The following is a 12,139-nucleotide window of genomic DNA, read 5'->3' on the forward strand; positions in this document are numbered from 1 at the left end:
TTAGGTAATCCTTTAGTATTAAACAGCTTTGCTAAAGAAGTAGGTTTTTCTCATATAATATAAGGGTGCTGAATTAATCCTTTCCATCAAATTTCTTGATTGATAGATGGAGAAGTGTTGATATGCATTGGCAATGGCACCTCTTCCCTAGGCTTTCTCTGTGGCATGATGGGTGACCTACCCTATAAAATGTTGAGAAGGTAATGTTGGATGTTAGGATATTTTTATGTGATGACATTGTTTAGGCACCCAAATCAACCATCTTCTTTTGTGTTCAGTATGACTCCAATCAGCACAAAGGGAGATGGTTGTGGTTATTGGGGGTCAATATCTCAGTCCCAGGACATCAATGCAGGAGTTCCTCAGTATAGTGTCCTAGGCCCAACCATCTTCAGCTGCTTCATCAATGACCTTCCCTGCATCATAAGGTCAGAAGTGGGGAATTTCACTGATGATTGCACAATGTCCATCATCATTCACGACTCCTCAGATATTGAAGCAGTTTGTGTCCATATGCAGAAAAACCTGGACAATATCCAGGCTTGGACTGACAAATGGCAAGTAACATTCACACCACACAAGTGCCAGACAATGACCATCTCCAACAAGAGAGATTCTAACCATCTCCCCTTGACATTCAATGGCATTAACATCACTGAATCCCCCACTATCAGTATCCTGGGGGTTAACATTGACCAGAAATGGAATTGGACCAGCCAAACAAATAATGTGGCTAAAAGAGCAGGTCAGAGGCTGGGAATTTTGTGGTGAGTAACTCACTTCCTGACTCCCCAAAGTCTGTCCACCATTTACAAGTCACAAATTAGGAGTGATAGAATACTCTCCACTTGCCTAGATGAGTGCAACTCCAACAACACTCAAGAAGCTCGACACCATCCAGGACAAAGCAGCCTGCGTGACTGGCATCCCATCCACCACCTTAAACATTTACTCCATCCACCACTGATGCAAAGTGGCAGCACTGTGTACCATGTACAAGATGCACTGCAGGAACTTACCGAGGCTCCTTCTACAGCATCTTCCAAACCCACATCCTCTACCTCTAGAAGGACAAGGGCAGCAGATGTACAGGAACACCAACACCTGCAAGTTCCCCTCCAAGTCATGCGCCATCCTGACTTGGAACTATATCACTGTTTCTTCATTGTCACTGGATCAAAATCCTGGAACTCCCTCCCTAACAGCACTGTGGGTGTACCTACACCACATGGACTGCAATAGTTCAAGAAGGCAGCTCACTGCCACCTCCTCAAGAGCAATTAGGGATGGGCAATAAATGCTGGCCTAGCCAGCAATGCCCGCATCTCTTGAAAGAATAAATGTTTAAAAACAATCTCTGGCCACTTGGACTAGAGGGCCTGTGAAACTGTATGAGACTGTCAACAGAGGAGAGGTGAAAAAGGGAGAGAATTGAACAAATAATTATTTAAAGTGTGAGCAGTTGACAAAGTGGCACCTGATGGTGTTCTGCACATCAGAACATGTTTCATTGCTGTAACGTCTTGTGGCATTTATTTGTGACTCCACAGATGCAATCAATGTCCCCTTCTCCATTTTGCAAGTTATTTTCCCAACTGGCTTTGCCTGCAACATATGGAAAGGGAAGGAGAGGATAGGAGTCTGAGTGACTTACACCAGCATAGCTCAATGCAACTCTGAAGCAAACTTAAGAAAATTAGTGCTGTGGGTTGAATAATTCTCCATTTTCCATCAGCTCAGAGTACTTTGGTATCTTGTTGTTTTCTAAAACCACATTTTCCCCCTATATTTTGACTGTCTTTCTGATTTGATTTTTGTTCTGTATTTTTCTGTATGATGTGTCAAAACTGTTAAATATTGGGACAACAGGTAGAGTTTAACATAACTAACATGAGTCCAGCCCACTGGTTGGAGAACCGGTGGGAAAACTGTGCAGCTTCTAAGGCAGGGCCAGACCAAATCAAGCACTTAACTGACCAGCGTCGGGCCTTCCTCAGGATTTAGGACTCGGGGAATGGCCCACCACCCAAGAAATTCCAGAGGGCCGCCCCCACTAAAGCTGCCGGTCAATCAGAGGCCTGCAGCTCTCCATTGCCGGCAGTGTCACTGGAAGTGGTGGCTGCTGTCGATAGCGCTCCAGGGTCTTCAGCTGGGATCTCAGGTGAGCGAGGATGGTATGGGAGTCAGGTGGGAGAGGATTTTTGGAGGGGGTGGTGGGGGTGTTGGGGGCAAGGGCAGGGGGGTGCCTTTCAGCCACTGACAGGGTTTGTTGGATGGCCTTTGACATGAGAAAGCCATCTCACTCACGTTTAGTCCCAGAACCACCACTGGGCTCCGGGATCAGTGGTGTCAATTGGCTCAATAATGAGACTAATTGACACCTCTTCACATGCAGGCAAGCTTCCCCATGGGCCTGGGGAGTTGTCAGCTGTGGCTCAGTTCATAGCACCCTCGCCTTTGAATCAGAGGGTTGTGGGTTCATGTCCCACTCCCGGAAACCAAGAACTGTGATTGTACTCGAAAGAGTTGCAATCTGTGACTGTTGATAACTTGAAAAGAGTGACAGTAACATGACAGAGTGACTTACATTGTAATCTCTGCCACCATTTTAGGCAGGTTTTGTGGCGCAGTGGTAGTGTCCCTACCTCTGGGCCAGAAACTCCAGGTTCAAGTCCCACTTTGGAACTTGATGGCCATGGAAAGTGTTTGTGTTGTATGAAAGGAGAGAAGGTTAGCACTCCCCTTGATAAGGATGGAAGGGGCCCTAGTGGCCTTACAACACACAAATGGTTAAGGCATTGCCATCTACTTAGTGGCATCTAACCATGTTTTAGAGATGTCAGCTGTGGCTCAGTCCATAGCACCCTCGCCTTTGAATCAGAGGGTTGTGGGTTCATGTCCCACTCCCGGAAACCAAGAACTGTGATTGTACTTGAAAGGGTTGCAATCTGTGACTGTTGATAACTCGAAAGAGTTTCATGTTAAATTAGACGCCGTTTCTTGAGGTGTCAGCTGTGGCTCAGTTCATAGCACCCTCGCCTTTGAATCAGAGGGTTGTGGGTTCATGTCCCACTCCCGGAAACCAAGAACTGTGATTGTACTCGAAAGAGTTGCAATCTGTGACTGTTGATAACTCGAAAGAGTTTCCCCATGGGCCTCTTCCAACCTCCAACTTAATCGTGGAAGGCTTCACAGCCTCTCCTGTGATTCAGCAAGCCTGGTCGCCATGGTTCCCACTGCAACAGGCTGCAATAAATTCAGCCTAATGAAACTTTTTTCTTACGTTTCTTCTGTTCATTCGCAAGAAACTTACTGATCAGAGTTTATGACAAGGCACATTTGAATTATTGATTATGTGAATTACCCTTGCAACAGTTCTGTTTCTTTCCTAAGACTTGCTTTACTTGTCTGTCTTTAGTTTCTTCACCAAGCCCTTTATATTTCTTGCTACCGTGCAGCTTTTTCTTTTTAATTTTTTTCACTCTCCAATATTAATCTATTTCCATGGAATTACTTTCCCTCCAAGCCCACCAAAGCTCCCTCTCCCTCCACCACATTCCCCCACCACTATTTTTAAAATGTTTTGTTTACTGTCCCTTTGATGCTTCTCTTGTTTATTTGCCAGTTTCTTATGCGCAATCCACCCAGTCATATGGACTGACTGTGTTTAATCCATTCCACGCTCATGGCCATTGTAACTGTCTCCAGCCTGGAACAACTGAGTGTTGTCACCACTGTTTTTTTTGGTGTTTTCCTCATTACTCCCTGCATACCTGGCAACATGCTATGCAGAATGTACGCTCGAAGGGTTTTTGGGGTGGAAATTTCAGGAAATATGGGAATACTCATTTTAGATGGAAGCACAGCATTCAGCATCTCCCCTGCTGAGATCACTTCCCTCCTACCGTGTATGAAACGGAAGTATTTACTTGATCAAATTGCCATGTGTTTGTCTTCATAAACTGCTGGGTTTGTGCTACAAAGGGTTCTTGCAATCTAACTACAGCTCTGGGAGAGGGGGCTGCGGTAAACGCAAGAACCAAGTTTGTCAGAAAGGCTTCCCCTATAGAAGAAGGCTGCCATTAAAATTGTTTTCTTACCTCATAGCCTCCTGCTTTTCTTCTGTAAGTTTTATCCCTATACATATATTCCAGTTCCACGCTATAAAACTTAATGATATCCAACATAACACAGAAAGCTTTATGCTGACCTACAGTAAAGAAACTGAATATTTCAAAATAATATTTTGGTGCAATTTTTAAAAAGTCAAATGTGATAGCATGTTTTCAGGTAGTGATAGATTTTGCTGTGGCTCACATTGAGGGTGTCACGAAGGCTTGAAAATGTTGGATTAATGCTAATGGCAGCCTAAATGATACCTTTTACTTTAAATGTCATCATCATTACCATATATTCATGATAGCACACAAACAACCCCTTGCTGGTGTACTAACATTGTGAAACCTGTGAGTTTTTTTTTTATTTTAGTACAATTATTAAACATAACATTATTGAGAGGGATTAATATTTTAGGAGGGAATGCAATAGGAATAAGGTTGCAAAAATTAGAAAGGTATGTTTTCTGTTTCCTTGATTTGCAGAGGAATGTCACTCAAAAAGAAAAAGAAAACTGGGGAGTATTCTATTTAGTTACTGGCCTTATGTGAATATGTTTGAAGTTTTGCTTCTGAATGATAAGCTCACAGTCAATAAAAGTACCAACTGTGAGTAAAAATCTCCACTAGAACCTATCTCAGCTGGAAGAGAAGAGACCTAAAATTCCTTTTAAAATTCCAGCAGAGTTTTATAAATCTTTGCCAGCTTTGAGAAATTCCAGATGGATTATCCCTAGCTTTGATCTTTGTGAAATTCTCCTCTCAGATCTTCTTACTTGTTTATACAGTAGATGGAGGCGAGGGCAGGTGGCTTTAGTCACCTGCTATGTGGCAGCTCTTGATAGCAGAAATGCCTCTTAGCATTTTGCAAACATTTGTCACTGACTGGAAGTCTGACAACATCCTGTGCCTTTTCGTTTCAAATAAAAAAGAAAACCACTTTTTTTTAAACTGTTGTTTTTGACAGTGTCAAGCCGGCTTAAATTCTATGGTCTTCACAGGAAATGACCTGTACCTGCTGATTGAAACCACTCCAAAGTCAGTTGAGATTTTCTGAGAGTGCTTGTAAACACATTCTTTGCATCATGTGAATGGATGAACAGTTTTGTCTTCTTGACAGTGAAAGCAACAGATGGTGGAGCTGAAACAAGGAAGGAAATCAAGAAGCTAAAAAGCTACCTTGAACAATAAGACTCCATGCAGCCTTTCAACATCTCTAGTTGCTCTTCTCATTTTATGTGCTTCATCAACATTCATACTTATCCATAAAACAAAGCATTAAAGCCTGCCAAAATGTAAATCACTTTTTTTGAAGTATAAAATATCTAACATGGAGAACAGCAACGAGATGTGCAATTTGAAATACTTACTTTGCTGAAATCCTTGATGTCACATTAGTAGAATCTGCTTAATCCTGTTTTCTTTAATCAAATTTTTCAAAATCTGTATCTCTGAATTGCTTAAACAATTACAAGTAAATTTCATAATCAAAAACAGAGATATTGCAATTTCTGTTTTTGAGTACTAAAAGGTACAGTGCAGATGCTTGTCACAACTTATAAATATCATTTCATTTTTATACATTTTTGAAGTATATTTAAACAAGATGTGCATCTGATGACCATACTTAAGGCAGTTGCTTTTGTGATCATAGTTTCACATTCCTCTTCTCCCTTCAACTTTCTCCCACTCACCAACCTCCAGTCCTGAAAGCATGCAGGGTGCAGTCATATAGATGTGAATGGTATCTCACCCAAGTGGACATTCTACATAAGTGAGCATGAACAATGAGCATCTGCAAGTTTTTTTAATTCTTTCATGGGATGTGGTGCATCATTGGCAAAGCCAGCATTTGTTGCCCATCCCTAATTGCCCTTGAGAAGGTGGTGGTCAGCCACTTTCTTGAACCATTGCAGTCCATCTGGTGTAAGTACATCCATAGTGTTATGAAAGGAATCTCCAGGATTTTAATCCAGCGACAGTGAAGGAACAGCGATATAGTTCCAAGTCAGGATGGTGTGTGGTTTGGAGGGAAAATTGTAGGTGGTGGTGTTCCCATGCATCTGTTGCCCTTGTCCTTCTAGATGGTAGTAGTCGTGGTTTTGGAAGGTGCTGTCTAATGAGCCTTAGTGAGTTTCTGCATTGCATCCTGTAGATGGTGCACACTGCTGCCACTGTGTGTCAGTCGTGGGGGGTGTGAATGTTGAAGGTGATGGATAGGGTGCCAATCAAGCGGGCTGCTTTGTCCTGGATGGTGTCGAGCTTCATGAGGGTTGTTGTAGCTGCATTCATTGGGGCAAGTGGAGAGTATTCCATCACACTCTTGACTTGTGCCTTGTAGATGGTAGACAAGCTTTGGGAGTCAGGAGGTGAGTTACTTGGTGCAGAATTCCCAGCCTCTGAACTGCTCTTGTAGCCACAGTATTTATGTGGCTGGCCCAGTTCAGTTTCTGGTCAATGGTAACCCCCAGAATGTTGATAGTGGGAGATTCAGTGATTGTAGTGCCATTGAATGTCAAGGGGAGGTGGTTAGATTCTCTGTTATTGGAGAAGGTTATTGCCTGGCGCTTAAGTGTCAAGTAACATTCAAGCCACACAATAGCCCAAGCCTGAATATTGTTCAGATTTTTCTGTATGTGGACAAGGACTGTTTCAGTATCTGTGGAGTTATATCATTGTGCCCATAAGTCCTATTATAGCTGAGCTCAGCACTTCCAAATACAGAGAGGTGAGAACACAGGTTAATTTATTTGGCTGATTTATTTTTTATTCCCTTCCCTAGTCCAGGGAAACTGCAGCCAACTGTAGGACTCCTGCTGTTAACTCAGTACAGACCAAAATTTGACTCAAGATATTCCTAGTCTACATTGCTATTGACCACACAAGGTAGTGTATTTATCGGGTCCTTTGTTGTGAAGTGTCTATAGGACTATGTACCAATGGAATGTCAAAAGAAAAGATTCCATCTTACTGTATAGTGCCATGGCAATGTGCTTTATGCTTCTATCATATGGCAGGTAGTAATTACCAGGCTGACCAAATCCCAAAGGGAAACTTGGTCAAGCTATCACAATGATTTTGTAATTTGTACTAAGCACGAGATGGTATGTACACTGAAGTCAGAAATAAAGAGTCCAATACCACCTTTGGAGATTTTAAAGATTCAATTGAAACATTTATTAACAATAGAAAAGAAAAAGTTAACCACACAAGATTACAATTATACAGTTAAACTTAGTCTTATAACAGTTCCCAAAAGATTTCTACTTAACTAGACTCCCAACTACACACCCCACTCAGGCAACTGTCCAAGTAGATTCTTAATCTCTAAAATATCTAGCAATATTATCACAAGCACCCACTGTTGCTATAAGGGAGGTATTTCACAGCTTCTCTCTCCCTCTCACTTGACAATGGAACTACAAGGCTTTTAACAAAGCCTTGCATTCTAGACCAAACCAGCACTTCTCTGGGGTGGCTAGAGACTGCTTTTTCACAGGTCTGTTTCACACAGTCCACCTCTAAAGATCTCACAGTGCCATTCCCATATAGCTTTCTTTAAATATATTTTCTCCCTTTATGTCTGTAAATCCCATTGTTTCACCCTGGCTTTGGAAGTTCCTTTTCCCAGATATATAAAAATCTTTCATGTTGTCCATACGGCCAGCACCTTCGGGAAAAATAAACTTAATAGCTTTGCCTTATTATTCTTGCCAGTTGTAAAACATTTTACCATGCCCCTTTGAAAACCAAACAATCTCTCAACTTATTTATAAATGCAAATTCTATTCACACTGTATCTGCTGAGACCTCATCTTAGCTTACCCATTTCCATTTCAAAATGCCTGTTTTTTACACTTAAGCCCTTTGATGGTTCAAAACTTGCAGTCTGACTGTCTTTAGTTTAATTAAATTAGTCTCTCACACACACACACACACACACACTCACACACACCCACAAGCCTGCTTTAAAGTATCCCAGAGTAATATTAGAAAAAAATATTTCCTTTACACCTCCATCTTTTGGAAAAATGAGCAGTTATAATTCTAAAATGCAGTTTCATTTTCTCAACTCATTTCACACCACTTACTATATTTCGCTGCATATTCAAAACTATTATACTATCAAATACATGTATTAAAATGACAATATATACAAGGCCTCCGTATCAACAGAGGTCTTTCCAGTCCATTGTTCATGTTTTAAATGTTCAGTTCCCTTTGAATTTTAAACGCATCTGCAATTTAATTTTCTCACCCAGCCACATGATAATCTGTAAATTTAATGCTTGCAGTAATAAACTCCACCTAAACAGTCTGGCACTCCGGTTTTGAAATGTTTTCAGAAATTTTAAAAGACTGTAACCTGTATAAACAATTGTTTCTGAAGAATTGCTTGCAACATAAACCTCAAAATGCTGCAATGCTGACACGAGACCGAGAGTCTCTTTTTTGATGGATGAGTATCTTTTCTGATCCACATTCAGCTTCCATGAGAACTATTCCACTGGCCTTTCAATTCTTGTTTCATCCTCTTGTAAAAACACATCACCAATAACCAGATCACTTGCATCAATTGCCAACTTAATCTGCTTGGCATAATTAGGTGCTGCCAAAACTGGTGTATCAGTCAACACAGTTTTTAAGCTGTAAAATATATTCTGATACTCCTGTGTCCATTGAAATTTCTTGTTTTTTTTTAGTAGCTCAGTCAATGGAGCAGCTGCACTGCTAAAATTTGATACCATCTTCCGATAAAATCCACTCATGCCTAAAAATCTTAAAACTTCCTGCTTTATTGAAGGTACTGGGAAATTTACAATGGCTTTTACTTTCACATCTCGTAGGGACACCTGACCATGTCCAAGGGTGTGGCCTGGATATATAACTTGCGCTTTTACAAATTCACTCTTTGCCAAGTTCACCACGAAATTAGCTTCATGTAGTTGATCAAACAGTTATTTCAGATGTTGTAAATGCTCATCCCATGTTTGACTGAAAACCACCAAGTCATCACTATAAACAGCACAATAGCTCAGTCCTGCAATTACTTTGTTTGTCAGTCTTTGAAATGTTGCTGGCGCATTCTCCATACCAAGTGGCATAACTTTGAACTGATATAGTCCATCTGGCGTCACAAAAGCTGATATCTGTTTCGCACTCTCCAATAAGGGTACTTGCCAATATCCTCGCAGAAAGTCAAACTTTGTGATAAACTCTGACTGTCCAACTTTCTCAATACAATCTTCCAAACGTGTCACCACTTTCACTTTTCGATAATCCACACACAGTCTGTGTGTTCCATCTGGTTTCGGCACCGTCACAATAGCTGAACTCCAGTTATTGCAACTAGACTCTATGTCATCATTCTGGAGCATGAATTCAATTTCTTTCTGCACTTGAGCTAATTTTGCTGGATTTAATCTATAAGGATGCTGCCTTATTGAAACTGAATCTCCCACATCTACACCATGGGCAGAAATTTTCGCTTGGCGGGCGGGCTCAGCGGGGGCAGGCGGGAAGCCAACCACTGTCCACGATGGACACTGGACCATGATTCCATGCTGGCGGGCCAATTAAGGCACGCCCAGTGACAAACGCGAGGGGCAGTGCTGAGCAGGGGGGGGGGAGGAGGAGGGCGAGTGGCCCGAGTGCGAACTTTGCACGCAAGTGAGTACTTCATAATCTCCCTGAGACACAGAGCTGCCTCAGGGAGATGAAGAGATATGAAAAAAAAAATTAAAAAAGTTACAATGAAACATGTCTCCTCATGTAACTCTGTCACATGAGCAGGGACATGTTATTAATAAAAAAATTAAAATTTTAATTTTATTTTTATTTGCTTTTGGAAACCTCATCCAGCTCGTGGATGAGGTTTCCAAAAAATGCAAAGGCCACTTGACTTTTTCGCCCACCCGCCAACTGTTAGGTTGGACGGGCAGCGAAAAACTTAAGTTAATTGATTACTTAATGGCCTCAGCAGGCCTTTTAATTGTCGGTGGGCACTTTTCCGGCTCCAGCGCGCTGACTGAAACTATTGCGCGACTGCGCGTTGACATCGGCACGCTCGGCCAACATCAACGTGCATCACTTCACGCTCGAGCGGGTTGGGCGCGCGGCTGCCCACCGATCCACATTCAGCTTCCATGAGAAATATTCCACTGGCCCATTTCTGCCCCATGCACAGCCAAATTTGTTTCCCCAACTTATTCCCACAAATAGCTCTGTGTGACTGCAATAGCTTTTCCAAATCACTTTGACACTTTTCTAGAAGGTATCACTTCTAAATTTTTAAGCAGTGCTTCATTGTCCAATTTATTAAGAGGAAAGTCAATTTCTAAATCCTTCATTTCTACCTTTTCCTTACCTACCACTGCTGATGCCTCCTTTTCCTTATCTTCCGTGTCAAAGTACTTTTTAAGCAAATTTACATGACACATCCTCCGCTTCTTTCTTCTGTCTGGAATATCTATTAAATAATTTACTTCACTCAGTCTCTTTTCAATCCTGTAAGGCCCACTAAACCTGCCTTTAATTGTTCACCTGACACTGGCAACAAGACTAACACCTTCTCTCCAGCAACAAAACTATGAGATTTTGCGCTCTAATCTGCACTTGGCTTCATCACTATCTTTAAATGTTCCTTAGCTAACTGACGTGCTCTGTTCAATCTCTCTCAGAATTTTGTCACATATCCAGGAAAGTAGTTTCTGACCTTTGGCCCACCAGTTTCTCCTGAATCAACATAAGTGGTCCCCTTACTTCATGACCATAGACTAATTCAAAAGGACTAAACCCTGTTGATTCATTAGGGGCATCCTTAATAGCCAATAACAAGAATGGAATCCCTCGATCCCAGTCCTGTGGGTAGTCTTAACTGTATGCTGTCATCATAGTTTTTAAAGTTTGATGCCATCTCTCTAAAGCACCTTGTGATTCAGGGTGATAAGCTGATGACTTAAATTGTTTTATTCCCAGGCTGTTCATTACTTCCTTAAACAGTTATGATATGAAATTCGAACCTGACCCGACTGTAACGTATACCTTGTAAAGAATTTGGTCAACTCCTCTACAATCCTCTTCGCTGAAATATTTCGTAAAGGTATTGCTTCCAGAAATCTGGCGGACACATCCATGATTGTCAGCAAGTACTGATTTCCACTTTTGATCTCAGGGAGGGGCCCTACGCAATCAATCAGGACCCTGGTAAAAGGTTCCTCAAATTCTGGAATCGGAATTAAAAATGCAGGTGTAATCACTACTTGAGGTTTTCCTGTCACCTGACATGTGTGACATGTTCTACAGAATTTGACTACATTTTAATGCAGTCCAGGCCAATAGAAATGTTTTTGCATTTTAGCCTGAGTTTTCCTACTTCCTAAATGTCAAGCTATCGGAATTTCACGAGCCATTCTTAATATTTCATTTCTGTGTCCAGATGGGATTATCCTTTGATGTATTACTGCCCACTTCTCATTTGCTGGAAACGAGATGGGGGAGGATTTTTCCCTCGTTGGGCAGGCTCGGCGAGGCGGTTGGGAAGTCGACTGCTGCTCGCGATCAGGGCTGGACCGCGATTTCACACTACAGCGTAAAATGCGTGCTCCAGCACTCAGCGCTGCCTGTGGGGGTGGGGTGGGGGGGAGGAGGGCGAAAGCGCAAGTTCGCGCATGCGCGCGGGTGCAGCTGGAAAAGCTCCCCCGCGTGCCCACCAACCAAAATATCACGTGAGTGTGCGATGACATTGGGACGTTCGCCCGACATCATCGCACTCGTTTTATGCTCGAGCAGCTGGGGTGCGCACCCACCCACTCAGTGAAATATCCTGTTTATGGTCTCCATTTCCCCATTAACATGTTACCTTGAATAACATTTTGGAATACATTTTGCCTCTGTTTCTGAATAGGCTGTCTGGTATAACTGCTTTATTCCTGGATCTTTCTGCTGTAACTCTACCAATTTCATTGAGCCAAACACTTCAGCCTCATTCTCTTTAACCTTCTCTACCTGAACAATCTTTTCGA

At 42.0% G+C, this 12,139-nt stretch overlaps 1 protein-coding gene and 1 non-coding gene across 2 annotated transcripts in view; one reads left to right on the plus strand and one right to left on the minus strand.

Moving 5' to 3' along the window:
• Positions 1-12,139, minus strand: part of rps16 (ribosomal protein S16) — a 284,445-nt gene that overhangs the window by 178,873 nt on the left and 93,433 nt on the right. The gene's annotated exons all lie outside the window — the stretch shown is intronic.
• On the plus strand, positions 2,709-2,835 carry LOC144696851 (U6atac minor spliceosomal RNA). The gene has a single exon (XR_013580259.1). It is a non-coding gene; the product is annotated as a U6atac minor spliceosomal RNA (small nuclear RNA).

This window comes from Cetorhinus maximus, chromosome 22 (genome assembly GCF_964194155.1).
Source record: "Cetorhinus maximus chromosome 22, sCetMax3.hap1.1, whole genome shotgun sequence".
Lineage (NCBI taxonomy): Eukaryota > Metazoa > Chordata > Chondrichthyes > Lamniformes > Cetorhinidae > Cetorhinus > Cetorhinus maximus.